This window comes from Leucopleurus acutus, assembly GCF_964270905.1.
Source record: "Leucopleurus acutus genome assembly, chromosome: 6".
Taxonomy (NCBI): domain Eukaryota; kingdom Metazoa; phylum Chordata; class Mammalia; order Artiodactyla; family Delphinidae; genus Leucopleurus; species Leucopleurus acutus.
In genome coordinates this window covers 12,244,275-12,261,975 of record NC_139149.1, presented here as the reverse complement: position 1 = coordinate 12,261,975, position 17,701 = coordinate 12,244,275, and positions in this window count along the sequence as shown.

The window sequence follows — 17,701 nt, the reverse complement described above, 5'->3', positions numbered from 1 at the left end:
AAAACAACAGGAACTACGAACCTTCAGCCTGCAAAAAAAAAAAAAAGGAGACCCCAAACACAGTAAGATAAGCAAAATGAGAAGACAGAAAAACACACAGCAGATGAAGGAGCAAGATAAAAACCCACCAGACCTAACAAATGAAGAGGAAATAGGCAGTCTACCTGAAAAAGAATTCAGAATAATGATAGTAAGGTTGATCCGAAATCTTGGAGATAGAATGGACAATAGAATGGACAAATTGCAAGAATCAGTTAACAAGGACCTAGAAGAACTAAAGATGAAACAAGCAACGATGAACAACACAATAAATGAAATTAAAAGTACTCTAGATGGGATCAATAGCAGAATAACTGAGGCAGAAGAACGGATAAGTGACCTGGAAGATAAAATAGTGGAAATAACTACTGCAGAGCAGAATAAAGAAAAAAGAATGAAAAGAACTGAGGACAGTCTCAGAGACCTCTGGGACAACATTAAACGCACCAACATTCGAATTATAGGGGTTCCAGAAGAAGAAGAGAAAAAGAAAGGGACTGAGAAAATATTTGAAGAGATTATAGTTGAAAACTTCCCTAATATGGGAAAGGAAATAGTTAATCAAGTCCAGGAAGCACAGAGAGTCCCATACAGGATAAATCCAAGGAGAAATACGCCAAGACACATATTAATCAAACTGTCAAAAATTAAATACAAAGAAAACATATTAAAAGCAGCAAGGGAAAAACAACAAATAACACACAAGGGAATCCCCATAAGGTTAACAGCTGATCTTTCAGCAGAAACTCTGCAAGCCAGAAGGGAGTGGCAGGACATATTGAAAGTGTTGAAGGAGAAAAACCTGCAACCAAGATTACTCTACCCAGCAAGGATCTCATTCAGATTTGATGGAGAAATTAAAACCTTTACAGACAAGCAAAAGCTGAGAGAGTTCAGCACCACCAAACCAGCTCTACAACAACTGCTAAAGGAACTTCTCTAGGCAAGAAACACAAAAGAAGGAAAGGACCTACAATAACGAACCCAAAACAATTAAGAAAATGGGAATAGGAACACACATATCGATAATTACCTTAAATGTAAATGGACTAAATGCTCCCACCAAAAGACACAGATTGGCTGAATGGATACAAAAACAAGACCCATATATTTGCTGTCTACAAGAGACCCACTTCAGACCTAGAGACACATACAGACTGAAAGTAAGGGGATGGAAAAAGGTATTTCATGCAAGTGGAAACCAAAAGAAAGCTGGAGTAGCAATTCTCATATCAGACAAAATAGACTTTAAAACAAAGACTATTAGAAGAGACAAAGAAGGACACTACATAATGATCAAGGGATCAATCCAAGAGGAAGATATAACAATTGTAAATATTTATGCACCCAACATAGGTGCACCTCAATACATAAGGCAAATACTGACAACCATAAAAGGGGAAATCGACAGTAACACATTCATAGTAGGGGACTTTAACACCCCACTTTCACCCATGGACAGATCATCCAAAATGAAAATAAATAAGGAAACACAAGCTTTAAATGATACATTAAACGAGATGGAGTTAATTGATATTTATAGGACATTCCATCCAAAAACAACAGAATACACATTTTTCTCAAGTGCTCATGGAACATTCTCCAGGATAGATCATATCTTGGGTCACAAATCAAGCCTTGGTAAATTTAAGAAAATTGAAATTGTATCAAGTATCTTTTCTGACCACAACGCCATGAGACTAGATATCAATTACAGGAAAAGATCTGTAAAAAATACAAACACATGGAGGCTAAACAATACACTACTTAATAATGAAGATATCACTGAAGAAATCAAAGAGGAAATCAAAAAATACCTAGAAACAAATGACAATGGAGACACAACGACCCAAAACCTGTGGGATGCAGCAAAAGCAGTTCTAAGGGGGAAGTTTATAGCAATACAAGCCCACCTTAAGAAGCAGGAAGCATCTCGAATAAACAACCTAACCTTGCACCTCAAGCAATTAGAGAAAGAAGAACAAAAAAACCCCAAAGCTAGCAGAAGGAAAGAAATCATAAAAATCAGATCAGAAATAAATGAAAAAGAAATGAAGGAAACAATAGCAAAGATCAATAAAACTAAAAGCTGGTTCTTTGAGAAGATAAACAAAATAGATAAACCACTAGCCAGACTCATCAAGAAAAAAAGGGAGAAGACCCAAATCAATAGAATTAGAAATGAAAAAGGAGAGGTAACAACTGACACTGCAGAAATAAAAGAGATCATGAAAGATTACTACAAGCAACTCTATGCCAATAAAATGGACAATCTGGAAGAAATGGACAAATTCTTAGAGAGGCACAACCTGCCAAGACTGAATCAGGAAGAAATAGAAAATATGAACAGACCAATCACAAGCACTGAAATTGAAACTGTGATTAAAAATCTTCCAACAAAGAAAAGCCCAGGACCAGATGGCTTCACAGGCGAATTCTATCAAACATTTAGAGAAGAGCTAACACCTATCCTTCTCAAACTCTTCCAAAATATAGCAGAGGGAGGAACACTCCCAAACTCCTTCTATGAGGCCACCATCACCTTGATACCAAAACCAGACAAGGATGTCACAAAGAAAGAAAACTACAGGCCAATATCACTGATGAACATAGATGCAAAAATCCTCAACAAAATACTAGCAAACAGAATCCAACAGCACATTAAAAAGATCATACACCATGATCAAGTGGGGTTTATTCCAGGAATGCAAGGATTCTTCAATATACGCAAATCTATCAATGTGATAAACCATATTAACAAACTGAAGGAGAAAAACCATATGATCATCTCAATAGATGCAGAGAAAGCTTTTGACAAAATTCAACACCCATTTATGATAAAAACCCTGCAGAAAGTAGGCATAGAGGGAACTTTCCTCAACATAATAAAGGCCATATATGACAAGCCCACAGCAAACATCATCCTCAATGGTGAAAAACTGAAAGCATTTCCACTAAGATCAGGAACAAGACAAGGTTGCCCACTCTCACCACTCTTATTCAACATAGTTTTGGAAGTTTTAGCCACAGCAATCAGAGAAGAAAAGGAAATAAAAGGAATCCAAATCGGAAAAGAAGAAGTAAAGCTGTCACTGTTTGCAGATGACATGATCCTATACATAGAGAACCCTAAAGATGCTACCAGAAAACTACTAGAGCTAATCAATGAATTTGGTAAAGTGGCAGGATACAAAATTAATGCACAGAAATCTCTGGCATTCCTATATACTAATGATGAAAAATCTGAAAGTGAAATCAAGAAAACACTCCCATTTACCATTGCAACAAAAAGAATTAAATATCTAGGAATAAACCTACCTAAGGAGACAAAAGATCTGTATGCAGAAAATTATAAGACACTGATGAAAGAAATTAAAGATGATACAAATAGATGGAGAGATATACCATGTTCTTGGATTGGAAGAATCAACATTGTGAAAATGACTCTACTACCGAAAGCAATCTATAGATTCAATGCAATCCCTATCAAACTACCACTGGCATTTTTCACAGAACTAGAACAAAAAATTTTGCAATTTGTATGGAAACACAAAAGACCCCGAATAGCCAAAGCAATCTTGAGAACAAAAGAAGGAACTGGAGGAATCAGGCTCCCAGACTTCAGACTATACTACAAAGCTACAGTTATCAAGACGGTATGGTACTGGCACAAAAACAGAAAGATAGATCAATGGAACAGGATAGAAAGCCCAGAGATAAACCCACGCACATATGGTCACCTTATCTTTGACAAAGGAGGCAGAAATGTACAGTGGAGAAAGGACAGCCTATTCAATAAGTGGTGCTGGGAAAACTGGACAGCTACATGTAAAAGTATGAAATTAGATCACTCCCTAACACCGTACACAAAAATAAGCTCAAAATGGATTAAAGACCTAAATGTAAGGCCAGAAACTATCAAACTCTTAGAGGAAAACATAGGCAGAACACTCTATGACATAAATCACAGCAAGGTCCTTTTTGACCCACCTCCTAGAGAAATGGAAATAAAAAGAAGAGTAAACAAATGGGACCTAATGAAACTTAAAAGCTTTTGCGCAGCAAAGGAAACCATAAAGAAGACCAAAAGACAACCCTCAGAATGGGAGAAAATATTTGCAAATGAAGCAACTGACAAAGGATTGATCTCCAAAATTTATAAGCAGCTCATGCAGCTTAATAACAAAACAACAAACAACCCAATCCAAAAATGGGCAGAAGACCTAAATAGACATTTCTCCAAAGAAGATATACAGAGTGCCAACAAACACATGAAAGAATGCTCAACATCACTAATCATGAGAGAAATGCAAATCAAAACTACAATGAGATATCATCTCACACCAGTCAGAATGGCCATCATCAAAAAATCTAGAAACAATAAATGCTGGAGAGGGTGTGGAGAAAAGGGAACCCTCTTACACTGTTGGTGGGAATGTAAATTGATACAGCCACTGTGGAGAACAGTATGGAGGTTCCTTAAAAAGCTACAAATAGAACTACCATATGACCCAGCAATCCCACTACTGGGCATATACCCTGAGAAAACCATAATTCAAAAAGAGTCATGTACCAAAATGTTCATTGCAGCTCTATTTACAATAGCCCAGAGATGGAAACAACCTAAGTGTCCATCATCGGATGAATGGATAAAGAAGATGTGGCACATATATACAATGGAATATTACTCAGCCATAAAAAGAGACGAAATTGAGCTATTTGTAATGAGGTGGATAGACCTAGAGTCTGTCATACAGAGTGAAGTAAGTCAGAAAGAGAGAGACAAATACCGTATGCTAACACATATATATGGAATTTAAAAAAAAAAAATGTCATGAAAAACCTAGGGGTGAAACAGGAATAAAGACACAGACTTACTAGAGAATGGACTTGAGGCTATGGGGAGGGGGAAGGGTAAACGGTGACAAAGCGATAAAGAGGCATGGACATATATACACTACCAAACGTAAGGTAGATAGCTAGTGGGAAGCAGCCGCATAGCACAGGGAGATCAGCTCGGTGCTTTGTGACCGCCTGGAGGGGTGGGATAGGGAGGGTGGGAGGGAGGGAGACGCAAGCGGGAAGAGATATGGGAATATATGTATATATGTAACTGATTCATTTTGTTGTGAAGCTGAAACTAACATACCATTGTAAAGCAATTATACTCCAATAAAGATGTTAAAAAAAAAAAAAAAAAAAAAAAGAATAAAGGGACACAGTACCTGGAGTTCACTAAGCAATCATTAAACTGTACTTGTTATATTTACTTTATGACTGTAACCTTACTGAGTTTTAATTTCTTTACCTGAAAAATGAGTATTATGTTATACAATAATAACATTGCATCACATATGTTTCTATATAAAATAACACGATAATTTTAATGACTGAAATTCATAATGCAATTTACAAATTACAAAGTATCTTTACATAGATAACATTCCCATAGAAACCTGAAAGGTGGGTGTAGTTTTCCCATTCTACAGATGAGGAAACTGATGCCAGGAGCGAACTGCCATCACTCACAAGTAGTTAGAGACAGGTCATAAACCAGCACCTATGTCTCTTTAATCCTGGTCCTGCACTCTTTATACTGCATGATTCCAAATACTGTAAGAGCAGGCCTAGAGGAACGCAACCATCTCGATTCTTTAGGCCAATATGCCCAAATGGTCTCATGATTTTCTTTCATTTCCCTTAATGTATTATAAATGTTGCTGATTTGCTCTTTTATGTTCTTCTCGGCTGTGTTTCTTAGCATTTTTTCATGCTGCATTTCATTTCATCATCTCTAGTTTCTATTTCCAAATGTAGCTATTTGTTCAGCCTGGTTTTGCTCTGTGAGGTGTTATTTACAATACATACTAATTTAATCCTTGTTCAGGGAAAAATGAGGAGTGATTTGCATACTCTCACAGATCATTGAAATTTCAAGCCTGGAAGAACTCACCTAAGACTAGAATCCTCCTTTTCATTTAATCAATGACATATGTATATATAGTGCCTGACCATAATACAAAAATGGGTAAATATCATTCACAAAATTGTGATTGATTGCAAGCATTGTCTCCCATACATCTAATATAAAACATATTTCCTAAACACAAATTTTGGATACAAATTCAGAAACCAGTAACGTGTGACACCTAGGATTTGAGAATGCTAAAGCTTAAAGGGAAGTCATCCATCATCCCAAGCAGATGAAACTAACACAGTAGCCTGCAGGATCACCCATCACACAGAGCACATGGAGGCTGAATGTCCACTCCACCTGTCCCCAGACCTTCCAGGGGAGCATCCTTATTGTAGCTCTTAACTTCATTCTGGTATTTTTCACCTGCCTGGACCTTCATCAAGGAGGAGCTTGTGTCTTTATTAAAGAGAAGTCCACTCCCAATACTAATTTTAACTATTTTCTCACTTTGTAATGCATCCCTTAGGTCCAGTTTCATTTAAGAGAAGTTCTGCATTGATGAAGTACTTCAATTAGGTCTTGGAATTTAACATTTAGTTCAAATATGTATTTATTGAATCAGAAATAGCATACATTTATGGGAAGATCCTAGCCTTTAGACGGATTTTGAATTACCAATTTCTGGGGTTGCTCACTACTAACAATTTCAATAGTTGCCACCATCTTCTGAGCACTGACTAAATATCATGTCCTCTGCTCAGAGCTCTATATGAATTAAATCAGTGAATTGTCAGGATAAGCTTATAACTTGTGATTTTAGACAAGTCATCTGATTTCTCTGCTCTCAGTTGCCTCCTCAGAAAAGTAGAGATATTAATACCTGCCTTTCTTTTGTAGGCACTGATGGCGAAAAAAATGAAATTATTTCTGTACAGGCAATTAAATGACATTTGAGTGTTCAAATAAGATACTGAATGTTTTTTTTTAACTTCTGTTATTCATTGAATCTTTACCAGTAACTGACAAGCTAATTTAGTATATACTGTTCATTTTATATGTTCTCCACTCTTCATAACTTTGATCATGTTAGATTTTCCACCAGGAATATTCACCTACATTTTCTATCAAGATGCCTATAAATCTATTCAGTGCTTCAAAGCCCAATTCAAACAGCCCCTGTTCTTGAAGATTGTCTGATTTTCCAAACATGGTAATTTATTTCTCCTCTAAACATTCAGAGTTTTTTTTAATATCTACTGTGGCAATTGCTTCTTACTTTGAATTGCTGTTATTTGTGTGCTTTTTTTTTTTTTTTTTTTTTTTTTTACCGTACGCGGACCTCTCACTGTTGTGGTCTCTCCCGTTGCGGAGCACAGGCTCCGGACGCGCAGGCTCAGCGGCCATGGCTCACGGCCCCAGCCACTCCGCGGCATGTGGTATCTTCCTGGACCGGGGAACGAACCCGTGTCCCCTGCATCGGCAGGCGGACTCTCAACCACTGCGCCACCAGGGAAGCCCTGTGTGCCTCTTTTATTTGCTCTTATACCCTGTGAACCCCCAACGCCAAAACCTCTGCCATGTATATGTATGTTTCTCTCTCTGGATTAGAAAACAGTAGATTACAGTTCTCAATAAATGCTTGAATTGCTGAATGAATTTCAACTGTATCTTGTATCAGTAATGGTTATAGGACAGCAAGGGTTACTGGTTTTGAGATAAAATAAAATGGATGAGATGTTCATTAGGACTATATCTGATGTTTGCTGAAGCTCTGTCATTGGTGGTTGCCGAGGGGACACAGGAGTATTTGTCTTCTTCGGAATGCATCTTCCCTTTGTCCAGAAAAAGAGCCACAGTAGGGGGTTACTTTAGTTATGCAAATGCATGAGAAAACTGCTTGAAACCAAGAGGTTAAGTATTTTCATTAGTCATGCAAATTGAGTTTATTAACAAGATGGTGTCCCTGCAGAGTCAGGTAAAATTATTGTGTGTGTTTTGTGTTCTCACCTAAATGTGGATTTTGAGTGCAGTCTCTGAAAACTGGTGTTCCTTCTTTTTGGGAAATGTGTCTCCTCTCTTCAAAAATTATTCAAGCCAGTTATGGAGCAAAGTTTTGAAAGATGACAGATGAAGGTGTAGACTCATTTTTGCTTTGGACTCTGGAGTTGGGAGTGCTATTCCCACACTGGTTTGTTCTGCCAATGATCCAAAAGGGATCCTTTTCAGTGAAAAACCCTGACTCTGAGATAGAAAACAAACAAACAAACCCCCCAAAAAACAACTGTTAAATATTCTGTTTGCCGTATTGTGCCAGAAGGGCCTGACAGGGTAACACTTGCCTCCTGGGGTGAGAAATTGGCTATTGCTAGTTGTGCATTGAAGGGAAGCATTTTTCCTGCAGACAGAGGCATCTGGGTTGAGGAAAGTGATATCAAGAACATAAACTTCAGGCTTTTCTTGAGAATAAACAAAAAGGAATGCCAGATCCTTTATGGAGAGACAAACATATACAAGGGTCAGGGAATTTGGGAATTTTCCAGGAATGGATAATCCATCTTCCAAATGGGAAATGTCCTTTGGCAATTTAGGAAAGCAGCAGAATAGAATGAGTTTCAATTTAGCAGTAGGGACTGTGGCTGATGTTCTCTCCACTGTAGTCCTGGGAGGATGGTGCCAACAGGACAGACTAGAAAAGTCAGAAAATGAGGGACTTCTAGCAACTAGCAACCAGAGCCATTACTGCCAGTGCCTCTGGATATTTGTTTTTGTCACTATGGTTATATTTTCTGTTACTGTGACTCTAATTTGTTTCAAGGGTTCTTCAGCAGAGCCTGAAATGCAAGGTAGAGTAAGTGAAATGTTAAATCTTGCTGCTTTGGATAGATAAAACTTTTATAGAACAAAACAAAACAAATCAGAAAACCCAAATAAGCAGATAAACAAACCAAACAACTGAAATAAACAGACGAACAAGAAAACCCTCCACCCCACCAATGAAACAACCAAACCCACCACAAGGATCATCATCTTGTGAGAAAAAATGGACTGTTTTTCATATTCATACTAGAAATATCTGTGATATTTAGTATTAATATTTATCTTCTATTCAGCTTTTGTTAAATATCTACTATTTCCAAAAACGTATCATTTTCCTGGAAAAATACTGTACCCCATTCCCTCTGATGCTAATCCTATCAACTTTGGAACGAGTATCATCTTCCAGGAAAGAGATCAAATTTTTAGCCCCAGCTCTGCTATTGTGCTAAGCACTTTACATCCTTTTTTTTTTTTCATTTAATCTCTCCAATAACCCTGTGAGGTTGGTGAAATTAGCTTCATTTTATGGGTGAAGCCACTGAAGCTTAATGGTGTTAGGTAACGTCCATAAATGGCTGAGCTGGGACGTTCATCAGAGAAAGTTCATTAATAGCTGAGGTGAGCCCTGAAGTCAAGCCTATTGGTTTTTATAGTGTGTGTACTTAACACCTATACTGTATACCTGCTGGGTGGGATTACTTCCCACTCCACCTGTTAGGCGAACCACTAACCAAAGCCGTCTGCTCTGCCCAGGCATGATAGTGACCACTTGCATGAGTTATCTTACAACAGGAGGTCCTCGTAAGGAACGTGGAACTAAAAAGCTACCACTAACCAGAAGAATTCGGGAAAGCTCAAAAGGAGGGAGGAGATGCCAGTCAATATGTCCTACCAACCTCCCAGGGCCCTTCTCATTGGAATCCATCTTGACTGAGCGATGCGCATGCCACAAGGAAGGACCCTGAGTCAGACCAACTATGGGCCAAGCAAGGTGATTGGCCAGAGACAACTTGGAAACTAACCCCATTACTATAAAGGCTGAGACTGTGAGCCATGTGGCAGAGCAGTTCTCCTGGGTTCCCTTACCCTCCTGCTCTCCACCCGGGGCCCCTTCCCAATAAAGTCTCTTGCTTTGTCAGCACATGTGTCTCCTCAGATAATTCATTTCTGAGTGTTAGACAAGAGCCCACTCTCGGGCCCTGGAAGGGGTCCCCCTTCCTGCAACATACCCTCTGTGATTGTAAGACAATCATGAGAATGTCAAGACACTGAAGGATTTTCTGATCCTGACCCAAACTTTGTTTCATATTCTTGGCTCTTTCTTTAACCAACCATGAATGTCTTGATTGATAAAAATCACTCTTGGCATTTTTGACAAATTTGTATTTTGGGTAGATACATCTTGAGATTGATGATTGTTATATAACTAGATCTAAGAAATTAACATATCTAAGTCTTTGTATACTAAAAAAGTACAGAATTATCTTCAGGAGACTGAACTCACGTTGGGGAAAATTTATATACATCATTAATGTTTTCCTTTGTACCCAGATATTTATTATTATATAAACAGCATTCTGCTTTAATTATTTGAGGATTAACTTTGAGAAATTTAATAGTGTTTGGAACAGTATTTTGCCCAAAAGACATGAATCAAAGGTCCTCATTGTTTACCTTCCATACCAAAAGAAAAACAACAACACGTTTTTAAATCTTTGCCAAGTTATTTTAAAGATATGATTGTTTATTCAACATGTCCTTTGCAGTATTTAATGATAAAAATAGAACAACCACAATAAAGTAATAATAATAACATCAATAAGTATTCTTGAAGGCTTATGTCAAGCTCTATATTAAATGATTTGCATCGATTATTTAATTTCATTTTTATAACATCTCCAAGAGATAGGAGCTATTAGAACAATTTTACAGTTAGACCAAATTTTGAAAGATTATTAACATGCCCAAATTCACACTGCTTTTAAGTTAACAGTTCTGGTCTTCCCCAGGTCCCAAGGTTTTAGCCACTAAGCATATTGCCTTCTTAGAGAGAAAGTAAAAATACTACCAAAGGATTGTGAGTTATACCTTGTGATTCAGCTGCTATCTTAAAATTATTATAGGTGAAAACTTTTCACTTGGGCATATTTTCATTATTTAAAATACATCTGAAACAAATTTGAATTGTGTTAACATTATTGGTCATATATTGAGACATCATAAATATTTGTGAATTGAATCATGAGAAAAATGGGAAAGGATGTTTCCTGTCAATTTGAAAAGTGAAGAAAAAGGAAAGAAGAAAGGAAGGGGATAGAGAGAGAAAATATATTTTCCTTACCTTATATATTGTGGGCAATGACATCTATATAGCTATATTACATTTTTACAAGGTTTACATTTCATCCTTGGTTTATGTTTCCTTGTGATCATGTGGAACACCTATTTATGTTGGTTGAAATTAATATATAAATCATACCTCCTAAATTGACATCAACTATGGTAATGGTAATAGTTGGTGGGAAACAATAACGCTCTGGTTACCTTGTAAACATCATTTCCAATGATCCAAACTCCTACCAGGGAGCTACGCCTGCTTTCAGATGAGGTTTAATATTTTGCAGAAGTACCCAGCACAACTGTAGTAGCACTGAACTGGGACTGAACACAGCTCTAAGGCAAGCCTAGCCTCATTCTATGGCACAACGCCCCTTCCAGGGGGAAGACCAGCATCACCCCTGGGAGGGGAAAGAAATCTGAGAGCACCCAGAACTTTTTGGAGAGTTGTGTTAATAATCCAGTAACTTATACTTTTCCAAATTGTCAGACTCTACTTGGAGGCAAGCAAAGCTCTCAGAAAGCTGAAAGCTGTGGCTCCCTGCTCTTTGCTGCTGATTACGGAGGTGTATCCTCCCTGGATTCCGTTCATCCATGGACGATTCATGCTCATGCCCACCCTAGGCCAGTGAGCAGCCGGCCAGCCAGTTGCTACTGCTCTGCCTTTGTCAGCCTTTCTGCTGGATCCTGTGCCCAGATTCCTTCTTGAGTTTTAAAAATTTTGATGAAGAGGATGATTATTTTTGAGTACAACAAAATGTGTAGAATTGGTATTGTTTGGAAAAATTTAAAAATCTCACTTTTTTTAATCCCTCGAAGAAAATGACCCTTTGAGAGAGGCAAGGGAGCTTCTCTCACTGCTCAGAATTTAAGGTGACCGTGTATATATACAAGTGAGGGGGGCAAAGAAGAATTCCAATCAAATTCTGGGAAATCCAGGTATATATTCAATACATGTTTATTATGTGCCAGGCATTATTGTAAGTGCTAGAAACATAGTGACTAGCAAAGCAGATGGAATCCAGATCCCCATGGAGAGTGAATCTAATGCGAGACACGTAAAATAAACACAGAGCAAATAAAGTCACAGTATGATGTCAGATAACAGTAAGAGCTATGAAGAAAAATGTATTCAAATTAAGTGGATAGAGGTGACTGGCTGGGTATTTTACATAACATATATATATATTTTGATGGGCAGCTTCAAGAATCAAGAGTTATATTTCAAATTACTGTTTTCCAAATGTTAGGGTAAGTCTAACATAAAATGAGGGAAGAGATAATATGGCACATTTTCTGAACATCTTCTTCATTTCTGACATGATTCTAAGGGCTCTTCCTCAACAGCACCCAGCCTGTCTTCCTGCTGCTTCAACCAGAGTAGTTTGTGTTTGTTCCACATAGAGGGTTTTCCTATCAATTTATCTTTGGAGATGGGGGCTCATATCTAAAAATGCTTCCTTTGATCAAATATTCATTTAGCACAGCTGGAAAGTGAGCGCCAGAGGGGAGAAGGAACTTAGTCAAGGATGCCTGTGCTCCATAGTGTCCGAGGAAGACCCAGGCTGACGTCCTCTCTGTTCCTGAACTACGGTCAAACCCCTGGCCCCGGGGAGGACCTCGGCCCTGAAGGCCTGCAAAGCGATCTAGATTTTCCTGACTGGGTAAGGCTGAGCCCCGAGCCTCAGTCAAAATGAACCAGCAGCTTTAACAAAACTTTCACCTCAGGGACCTAGCACTCCGTTCACCCCTGGCTGCTGTTTAGAGACAAATCCTGACCCGCCAGCGGCAGCAAAAACCGCCAGCTCCACAAACGCCAGGGTGAGAGGGCATCGGCCCGTGGACTTTTCCTTTCTCTAATTCTGCAAAGCGCTGCACACAAAGCGCGGCTTCTCAAAGAGGCTGTTGCGAGGGAAGGATGATCCGGATGCCGGCTGCGTTGCTGTTGGGCGGGGCAGAGGAGGGGTCCCCGCACGATGCACCACTCTTCATCCCATCTTCTTGTGGCAGCTGCTACATTGTGACTGCCTTTGTGTTTGGTTGAATTGTCACTGAATTCCTCCCTGACTCCGTTTCTCCTTCTGAAGACAGAAGAAAAGAAAGGGGGTAGTGGAAGCCTCCGCTGGGCATCCCCTCTCCCTCCATCCCTCCCAGGGAGAGGGCCTGCATCTCACAGCGCCTGAGGGATGCTCCGCGAGAGCCAGGATCCCTCAGTGCCTGCAAGAGGCGAGAAATGAGTGTTTTTCTTAACGAGGAGCCCTGGGGAATAAGGAAAGAGAGTGAAGGAGACTGTAGTAGGCATTCAAAGCTGCAGGCAGGAGTGGGAGTTTTCCTGGCTTTTCTGCCACTTTCTGTTTCTGATCATCTTTTCTTTTTCCCCAGTGAGGATGCTAATGGAGTGAATACCTGGGCATTCAGGGAGAAGAATCAGTGGAGATTTCAGTAAAAGGAAATGTAATCTGGGGTGAAAAATAGCTTTTCTTTCACTGGCACGTGCGCACGCACGTGTCCGTGTGTGTGTGTGTGTGTGTGTGTGTGTGTGTGTGTGTGTGTGTGTGTGAATGCTTTGCCATCTATGAGGCAGTGTATTAAAAGCAGGATAAACACTGAGCTTGGAACACATTCGATTTGATGAATGTGGGTCATGAGTAATTCAGCACTACCCTGGGGGCTTTGAGTCCTTCTTTATAAAATAAGGACCTTGGCTAATATGATCTCCAGGACCCCTTAAAGTTTTATAATCTCACTATCAATTACACTTAAGAAAAAACACATTTCAAGATAATAGCTAGGAGGTTACTCATAGTAATGTGGTGTGATTTAAAAAGCTCTCAAATCACTCCAGTCTTCAAAGTGTGTTTATATATACACGTGCACAGACATGTACATACGCAAACATACACACACGCTCAGTGATTTTCAAGTGCCTGAAATTCTACCATGAAAGCCAATTGTGAATCTCAATTTTAATAGTTTTAATTGTGGCCTTCTTGGTATTGTCTAATCTCTGCAAAACTCAATTTTTCTTTCCTTTATTTTCTTCATAAGGGGAATAAATATTATCTACTTTATAACTTTATTATGGGATTTAAATGAGAAAACGTGTATAATGCTAGTTCTTCTAGCCTGAAAGATAAGAACGCATGGGTGTCATCATCGGGTCTCAAAATCATTGGAATTTGAGGGTAAACAGTGTGATAAGTAATTATGCTATTTCCCCAAAGCCATTAGGAACTTGAAGTTATTTTTTAACTAGCTTTTCACGCACCTGTGTTGGCTAGATCATAGCCATGGGCTCACCCTCATGAAGAATGTAATCTATGCCAGCCTTTTTCAATGCATTTTAGATGACTTTATCACCACCTTACAAATGTGGGTTATTTGCTGACACTGAAAAGGCCACAGGCACGGCCCCACTGACCTGATGTTTTCTGGAAGCTCTTTTTTCTACACTGGACTTCCAACCTTGTTGACAGATGTCAGTCTGGGATGCAATTGATGATACTGTACACATCTGGAAAAAATAGGGGTTTCTTTCTTCAGAATTAATTTTCTGGATTGAAAGTCAGCAACTCAGAGTGTTTTGACTTTCCAGAATTCAGAGGGCAGGAAGAATTTGAGGTGGGAATTTTACCTTATCTTCCAAATGCAGAATATTGAATGTTTTACTGCATGTCTCAGTTCATAACTAATCAGCCTTTAATTTTTAGACAAATATCTCAGAGCAGAGGCGCCATGGGCTGTCAGTTCTAAACAAGATGGAGCTAGTAAGATGGACATGTGGATTCACATTGGAAAGCACACAGGCTGTGAAGTTAGGCGCCCTTGACTCCAGTTCTGTCATTCCCTCTCTGTATAACTACTGGAAAGGTGCATAACTGATCCCATGCTGACTTTTCTCTTACATCATCTGGAGATAATATTTACTTTATACGATTATTGTATTAAAAAAAATAGCACTGGGCTTCCCTGGTGGCACAGTGGTTGAGAGTCTGCCTGCCGATGCAGGGGAAGCAGGTTCGTGCCCCAGTCTGGGAGGATCCCACATGCCGCGGAGCAGCTGGGCCCATGAGCCATGGCCGCTGAGCCTGCACATCCGGAGCCTGTGCTCTGCAACGGGAGAGGCCACGACAGTGAGAGGCCCGAGTACCGCAAAAAATAAAAATAAAAATAAAAAAATAACGCTGCAATGAACATTGGGGGGCATGTATCTTTTCGAATTTTGGTTTTCTCTGGATATATGTCCAGGAGTGGGATTTCTGGGCCATATGGTAGTTCTATTTTTATTTTTTTAAGGAAGCTCTATACTGTTCTCCATAGTGGCTGCACCAATTTACATTCCCACCAACAGTGCAGGAGGGTTCCCTTTTCTCCACACCCCCTCCAGCATTTATTGTTTGTAGATTTTTTGACAATGGTCATTCTGACCAGATATACACACTAGTGTATATAAATAGATCACTAATAAGGACCTACTGTACAGCACAGGGAATTATACTCAATACTCTGTAATGGCCTATATGAGAAAATAATCTAAAAAAGAGTGGATATATGTATATGTATAAATGATTCGTTTTGCTGTACACCTGAAACTAACACAACATTGTAAATCAACTATATTCCCATAATTGTTTTTTTAAAAAATTAAAAACGAGTAGAATGTACCTAGCATGGTGTCAGTATCACAGGTATTAGTTTCGTATTCTCACTGTTCTGCACCCACTGCTTTCTGGTGAAGGAAATATAACCACACATCAGAATATAATGTCTGTTGGGCTTCCCTGGTGGCGCAGTGGTTGAGAGTCCGCCTGCTGATGCAGAGGACGCAGGTTCGTGTCCCTGTCTGGGAGGATTCCACATCCCGCGGAGCGGCTGGGCCCGTGAGACATGGCTGCTGAGCCTGCGCGTCCGGAGCCTGTGCTCTGCAACAGGAGAGGCCACAACAGTGAGAGGCCCGCGTACCGCAAAAAAAAAAAAAAAAAAAGGAATATAATGTCTGTCAAAATACCAGAATCCTCCCTGTAGTTCTGGAACAAGAGTGAAGGAAAAGGAACACTGTAGTATTTTTTTTTCTTTTTCCGTCTTTCTTTTGAGGAAGAGAACATTTGTGTGTGGTTCAATTGCAGTAATGGTGTGTGTAATGCTTTCGTGCTGTCATGCCATCTAACATCCAAGATCTTATCTGAAAAAAAAAATCAGTTAAACAAGTGTCTTTATTGACCAGATCAGCCAAAACTGGAACAGGGAAAGTTGTTTTACTCCAGATGAACTGTCCCCTGGACACGTGCAGCGTTGCAGAAGTTCAGGAAGGTTTATTGTCTGTGGCGATTCTAGGAGTTGCCCTCTTTGTTAGACACACCATGGTGCTCAGGGGGAGGCTGGTGAATCATTAATTCTCTGTGATGATTTGACCCAATTATTCTAATTAATGCCTTGTCTCTGCAGACCAGCTGGTGTCTGGAAGCAGAGGTTAAGTCACTGGGCATGAGGTCTGCAGTGGTGCAGAATCCTGGGCACTGGGACCTGCAGGATTCACGGACTCGGTGTCAGGAGGACCTCAGTCTGTTGCTGCTGGTCCTGGCTTGCCTGTGCTGCCGTAGCCCAGGTCAGTGTCCCGGGGTCCTGTGCATCCTTTCCCACTGCGCTTCTTCCAACTTTTCTGGGAGATAAGCGTCCTGATAAATGGTCCTCTTCCATCTTCCCAGCCTGCTGTCCTGACAGATCCAGGTCACATCTGTCGTGTGTCCTTTGTACTTCCTCTTATTCACCCATCCCTGCCTGGATGGCTCCCAATGTCGGGCTGGTCTTCTAATGACTGTTGATAATAAAAAGATCCAAGCAGCGACTCAGGGGACGTGTTTTCTGGCCACGGTGATCATGGGATCAGTTCAATTTATGCTGAGTTCACATGTGTTAACTGCAGCTCTTTGGCAAATCAAAACCCTAGCTCTAGCCCAAAGCCAGTCACTGCATAATTCTCTGACCTTATGAAGGTCTCTTGGCCTTCCTGAGTCTCAGTTTCCTCATCTGTCCCAAACCCTGTGTAGGAACCCTCAAGTGTGTTATGAGAATTCAATGAGATACACAGGTATAGAGAACAGACCTATGGTTGCCAAGGGGAGGTGGAGGAGGGATGGATTGGGAGTTTGGGATTAGCAGATGCAAACTATCATATAGAGAATGGATAAACAACAAGGTCCTACTGTAGAGCACAGGGAACTCTATTCATTATCCTGTGATAAACCATAATAGAAAAGAATATGAAAAAGAATGTGTGTGTGTGTGTGTATATATATATATATATATATATATATATATATATATATGTGTGTGTGTGTGTGTGTGTGTGTGTGTGTAACTGGATCACTTTGTTGTACAGCAAAAAGTAACACAACCTTGTAAATCAACTATGCTTCAAAAAATAAATTTTAAAAAAAGAATTCAATGAGATAATTTGTGTTTGAGAGATTTGAAATAGGGGAAAATAGCATTGGGTAGCATTGTCTCTGTGATGTGGATAGAGGTAACTCTCCTATAAACCACTTATTTTTTCTCTATTGATGAGAAGTAATTGAAATACAAATTAAAATG